We start from the raw sequence: 7,061 nt of genomic DNA, 5'->3' as shown, positions 1-7,061 counted from the left end.
TGCTTAACAGTAAACAGCCCAAGTAAAGAATCTCCAAGATCACTTCCACCAACATTGACAGTGCACGCCATTAAAATATAAATTGAGAGCAAATCTGACTCCTTACTAGCATGGATATTACCTAGTTTGAATCCTAAAACATCGGCGAGAAAACCACCAAGCTCACAGAGCACCAAAGACCTCTCATCTTCAAGCCTGAGTCACAAATATTCTCCTTTAGATGTACAAATGGATCATCAAACACCTTTAATGCAGTGTTCACATCACTAAGAATCAACAATTATTTGATGGCACATCAATCAATCAAAATTAATGTTAATGGCCCTTCTTTAGAGAATATAATTTTTTAAAGTATAGTTTAACTGATATCTCCTGGGATCCGGCAAAAGCTGTACATTAAATCTTAAAATACCTGGGAAATTTGCCCATAAAACCCACAATTAATTTCTGTCCCATTTCTTTTGTGACCTTCTTCAACAAGATATGGTGTTCTATGTATATCGGGATGAATTACTTCGTATTTTCACTCCTACAGACACACATCTAGATCAAATATAAATTATTCTTTCAGATACTCATTAAAAACGGGCTATTCAACCTGGAGTTTGCTAATGTTTTCAGGCTACAAAAATGTTTAAAATAGAATATATACCTGCGCCAATAATTTAAAAGCCTCCTCATTAGAAAGTGAGCTCCCCGAAGGAAAGGCAGATGAAAAAAAAATTGGATGCTTTAATACTTAAGGGATAAATTATTGTTAAAGTTAATGCTTTACTTTGAATCAGAACCTCGTATTGTGCAGGGTAAAGGTGGCTACATTTTCCTGAATTATTTTGTCATCAAATGTTAATCTTATACCATGTCACTTGTGTGAAAAGTCTCTCTTTCTTTTTATGGGCTATACCAGTGATGGGTAACCATTTTGGACTCTGGTGCCAAAAATTGTGTGCACGCTTGCGTGCGCGCAGGCCAACACCAAAAGGCAATGTGTGCCCTCCCGCACGCCCCCTGCGCATGCATGCGCAATTCCCTCCACCCCCCCTTATCTACAGTGCACCCCCCATCTGATTTTCGGCCCATTTGAGGCCTTTTTCGGCTTCCCAGAGGTTTGAGGAAAACTTCTGCAGCCTTTGCCGGCCAAAAAATGGGCCCGTTTCGCCATTTTGGGTATTTCCGGAAATACAGGAAGTGATGAAATGGGCCTATTTTTCGGCCTGCAAAGGCTTTCCTCAAGCCTCTGGGAGGACGAAAATCATTTGGGAGGTGTGCGCATGCACAGTGAAGTAAGTTTAAGTGAATTTTGCCCCATTCTACAACCTTTCTTGCTGCCATTGTTAAGTAAATCATTGCGGTTGTTAAATTAGTAACACAGTGGTTAAGTAAATTTGGCTTCGAAATTTCTGTTGCTAAGTGAAACATTTGTTACGTGAATTTTGCACCATTTTACAACCTTTCTTGATACCGTTGTTAAATGAATCACTGCAGTTATTCCATTAGTAACATGGATGTTGAGTAAATATGGCTTCCCCGCTGTCTTTGTTTGTAAGAGGGTCACAAAAGGAGACCACACAACCCCTGGACACTGCAACCATCATAAATATGCCAATTTTGATCGCGTCACCACAGGAATGCTGGAACAGTTGTAAGTGTGAAAAATGGTCATAAGTCACTTTTTCCACTGCCGTTGTAACTTTGAATGGTTACTAAATGAAAATGAAGGATTGCCTGTAATCAGTCACTACTTACATTTCTTGTCTAGGTGGGGGCTAAGCATTCATTGGCATAAGTTTTGCTCTAGTTTAAATTGCTGACATACAATTTGAGTTGAACTTCGCTGAGCTTGTTGATCAGAAAGATCAGCAGTCTGGCGGTTCGAACCCCTAGCGCCGTGTAATGGAGTGAGCTCCTGCTCCTTGTCCCAGCTTCTGCCAACCTAGCAGTTCGAAAGCACGTAAAAAATGCAGGGACCACTTTGGTGGGAAGGGAACAACAGCGTTCCTCTGTGCGCCTTTGGCATTTAGTCATGCCGGCCACATGACCATGGAGACGTCTTCGGACAGCGCTGGCTCTTCGGTTTTGTAACGGAGATGAGCACTGCCCCCTAGAGTCAGGAATGACTAGCACATATGTGCAAGGGGAACCTTTACCTTCCCTCTCACCTTTACCTTTACAATTGTAGACTGTTATCATGGGAATGGAGACATCTTAAAAAAAAAAAAAGGAGGAGACATCATTTTGCACAACTTCCTTTCCTGATGGTGGCACCCAAATGTCATAAACCTTAATTGAAATTGACTCAGGATGTAGTGGGAAGAGACTAACATCAAATCAACATCCCCTTCCTTTTTGTGACATGTTTTTGAAGCGTGCCCTTCTTTCTCTCATGAATATTCTAGGCTTGGCATCGTGTTAGCCTGAGGAACGCCGCATGAGTCACCGTCGTCTTGGCGCCCAACTTTCACGCTGCCGAATGAGAACTCCGACAGTCTTCAATGGTGCAGAGTTGATTTCTTGCATTCCAAATGCGAGCTCTAGACGCGCAGAGGAAAGGGGCCCTTTAAATTCATTCACTCCAGACTCAATAAAATAAAATAAAATGATAAAGCCACAGAGTCTTGGCAAGGAGAGAAAGGTGACGGGGGGAAAGGAGATTTCCACATTGCAATTCTGTGTTGCAATTCTTGTACTTTGGTTCTCATCAGACCATTCCCATCGTATTAACTGTATTGGTTAAATAATACCTCCTAAACTCAATTATCCTAGCACCGAGAGAGGACGAACGGACTCCTTCTTTGGGAAACTCAGGAAAGGGGACAGGGGGAAAAAAGGTGGAGGAGCCAAAATGGAAAAAGTAGGCAGAGTTTGATTGTTAGGAATGCAGTAAGTGCTTTAAATTGGGGCGGACAATCTTGGTTTTCTTCTCTCTGTGGTTGAATGCCCTAGGTCAAATCTCTTCAAAGGCATCTGAATGACAGGAAAAATCATTGGTGGTTGAAAAAAGTATAGCAGCTGTGATATGGTTAAAGCTCCGCCCCCTTTTCAGGTACAACAAGGGCTGGTTTTCAATCATATATTTGAGGGCACCATCTTGATTTATATGAGTCTTTCTTCCTTGGACTTCTTTGCTTGTATCGTTTTTTGTTTTTGTTTTTGAAACCACAGCAAGAGCTTTCTTGTGAAATTACCTGTTTAATCAGATGCAGTCTGTAAGAAGAACACTATGAATGAAGCTTTTGGGGTCTTATATAATATGCCCGCCCATAGTTCTTTCACTTATTTGCATTTTTATTTAACGTTCAGGTGGGAAACGAAGGAAATAACCGAGAGAAGCTTTCTTGAGAGTGAGGATGAAGTTTAGCCAATTTAGTCTGACGAGGAGGTTATTTTGCGCAAGATTATCATCAAATCTGCACAGGTAGATTTACTGCTAGGAAAAAAGGGATTAGGTTGAAAAATCTTGAAAACTGGGTATGTGTGTCAGGTTTTGGTTTTTTTTAGTGAGTATCTTGGTGGGGATTCTTGATCTTCTTTCTAACCGTGCCTTGGTTTAATGGGGAAGGGATTGATAACCTCATCGATAGCACAAAAATATCCATCGGTTCTTGCTCTGCAATGTTCTGGAACTAGCCATATTTCTTCCTGGGCTTTGTGAAGTCCATCAAAACACACCCCTGATGTACCTCTCCCTTGATACCCTCAAAGAGTGGAGAATTTCTCAGAAATATCACTCGAAATACTTGGCAGAACTATATATCCCTTTTACCCAACCGTATTCCTCTTTGGATAGTCAGATAAGCAGCATATAAATTTAATAAGAAATGAAATCGATAATTCTGGGATCTTCTTAAAAGTTGTGACAATGGGCTCATATGTCGACTCATAAAATATTTCTGTGGTCTTTTTAGAGTTGCCAACAGAAAGGGAGGGGGAGCAGTGCAGCAGCTTGCAAACCAAAACTGCATTCCATAAATGTTTTCAAAGATAGTAACTAGGTGACCGAAGTTTCTGCCATGGAAAATTCTAACTTGAGAGCATGATTGATGACTCTGGGCTATGGATGTGTCCCATTGGAGAATATGAATTACATATGATACACTGAGGGGGGTGGGGGGAAAACCAGGGTCAAGGGTGACAATGAATGATGGTCTCAGAGTCAACTACACCCAGGCAGTGCCGGCATGTTCACTCCCAATAAATCTTTTTGAAGTTTGGCTCGAGACTCATGATTTAAATGGGGGTAATTGTCGGAATCCTGACATCATAGTCGTGTGACAGGAGCGAGCTTCTGATTATGTCACATCATTCAATACTGAACCCCCCCCAAACCAACCATTGAGATCATAACTGTGCGTAGCCTATACAAATGCAGCTGTCCTATCTTCAACTTGTAGTTTACCACCATAAAACTACCTCTGATTCATTTAGTCCTCTGAAAGTCTATGAAAATATATATATATAATTACAGGTAGTCCTCAACTTACAACAGTTCATTTAGTGACCATTCAAAGTTACAACGGCACTGAAAAAAGTGATTTATGACCAGTTTTCACACTTGCCAACCATTGTAGCATCCCCACGTGATCCCTCCCGTGATCAAAATTTACAACTGATTCATATTTAAGATGGTTTCCGTGTCTCAGGTGGATGTGATCAACTTTTGCAAACTTCTGGCAAGCCAAGTCAATGGGGAAGCCAGATTTACTTCACAACCACGACAAGAAATGTGAAACGGGGCAAAACCTCATGTAAACAACTCTTTCGCTTAGCTATGGGAATTTGGGGCACAACTGTGGCCATAAGTTGAGGACTACCTGGCGCGGCAAAATGTGGAAATATCCTCAAGGAAAGATTTAGCCAGAAAGGCATGCAATTCTCTATCACTGCTAGACCGGAATGCAGAATTAGATAAGCAGCTGTCTTGCCTGCAAATTAAATCTCCAGACTTGCTTATGGAATTAATTGCTTTGTCAGACTGAGAACAGTCTGGAAAGAGGCTTTAAGGGGCACTGTGGATTGCACTGAATTTTGTATTTTATTTCATTCTATTTTTTTCTTTCAGCTGTGGCAGACGTTATTCAGCCGTCCAGCATAACCTGGGGCTGAGTGAAGGTCTTACATAGGGATCACAGGTGGTATTCAGCCAGTTCTGACAGGTTCTGGAGAACTGGTAGAGGAAATTTTGAGTAGTTCGGAGAACCGGCAAATCCCGCCTCTGACTGGCCCCCCCCCCCCACATCAATTCTCTGCCTCCCATTGAGTCCCAGCTGATTGGCTGGGTCTTCTTTGGTTGTCCTACACAGGAGAACGGAGCTGGAAAGCAGGTTAGTGGTGGGGGGGGAGGGAATGGAGATTTTGCAGTATCCTTCCCCTGCCATGCCCACCAAGCCCTGCCCACAGAACCCATAGTAAAAAAATTTGAATCCTACCACTGATGGGGAGGTGGATTTTGCTTAGCTCACCTTTTTAAAAGCTAAGCCTTGTACACTTTGTTCATACTTAATCACCTGAGTCAGTATTTTATTCGAACCCATCTTCTCTAACACTCTGTTAGTGTGTTAGTACTATGAACCCGTCTGTATTAAGATTATTAACCCTGTCTCATTCATGTGTGGGACTGTCGATGTCCAACTATCAGCTTAATCATTTGTGAACCGAGTATGTATTAGTTTGTACGGCCTAGGTTGATTCCCAATCTTTTGACCACCTTTGTGAAAAAGGCAGAACAGCTAGCCCCAGAATAGAAAAGGTCAGTTCAGGTATCATAAAATGGAAGTTTGTGAATCAGGATATGAATATCTTGGTGCTTTCGGAAAGTGAGTTCTGCTATTTGTGCTTCCTGCTAACTAACATTCAGGGTTAATCAATCAGAAGGAATTTTCAGGAGCTGCATCTTAGGTCTTGGAATAAGACTTGTTAGCTTAGTTTGTTAGTGTGTTAGTATCAGGCTCATACTAACAGGGCTGTTCTCCCACAGTTTCATCGTTAACATGATTCCGACTAATTTTGAATGATGGTTAATGGGTGTATACCACAAATGCAAAGCGAAGGTTAGCCCAGGTGCCTGCAGGGTCAACGTTCTTACAATAGAGATAATTTTCTATTCATGTAGTTGTCTGGTTGGGCTGTATTCCTTCTTGAAAAAGAAAAAAAAAGGACTATCACACCAATTGGGGGAAATAGATGTTGAACTGGGAGAAATGTTGATATGTTTAAATTTATCTCCTGCCTTTTGTCTAGGACAGGGGTGTCAAACTCAATGAGGCCCATGGGCAGGGGTGGGATTCTATCGGTTCGGACTGGTTCTATAGAACCGGTTGTTAGGATTCTGCGCAGTTTGGAGAACCGGCAAATCGTGGGCCCCTGGCTGGCCCCGCCCCTCCCTGCCCAGTCAGCCCTTATCGCGCATGAACATGCCCGACATCACTGAGTGGGTTCTTCCCTGCCCAGTCACTCCTTAAGGTATTTCTTCCGCCCTCCTGACCATCAGCTGTTCCTATGAACAGCTGTGCTGGGATCCCCCTTGCCCCCCCTCCATATTTTGCCTTCCTGGGCTCCAGGGAAACTTCCTGGCAGGAAAAACGCCCCCCCCAGGAGGCTTCCCTGAGGACCAGAAGGCCCCAAAATGGGGGGAGGGGGGTTTGCTGCAAAAAAAGAAGAAGCCACGCCTACCCAGTCACATGGACACGCCCACCTAGCTACGCCATAGAACCAGTTGTTAAAAAATTTGAATCCCACCCCTGCCCGTGGGCCTGATTTGCCCAATGGGGCCATCCTGGAAACAGTAAACAAAGTGGCCCGTGGTGCCTCTGCCAACAGAAACATGGGGTCTCCATTTTTGCTGGCGGATGGTTTCAGGAGGCCACGGCAGCTGAAAATGGAGCTTGGGAGGGCCACACATAACCCTCCCAACCTCCGTTTTCACTGGCAAGGGGTTGCAGGAGGCTGTGGCAGCCAGAAACGGATCTCAGGAGCCCATTTTTGCTGGCGGAGCGCTTGGGCCGCCACTGGTGCCCCCCACATGAGTGATATGGAGGTGGCCACATCCATCCTAGCCATGCCCC

The sequence above is a fragment of the Notechis scutatus genome, chromosome 12 (assembly GCF_049901735.1).
Source record: "Notechis scutatus isolate UNSWTSFEM ecotype Mainland chromosome 12, rNotScu1.2, whole genome shotgun sequence".
NCBI lineage: Eukaryota > Metazoa > Chordata > Lepidosauria > Squamata > Elapidae > Notechis > Notechis scutatus.
Note: the sequence above shows the minus strand (reverse complement) of the source record.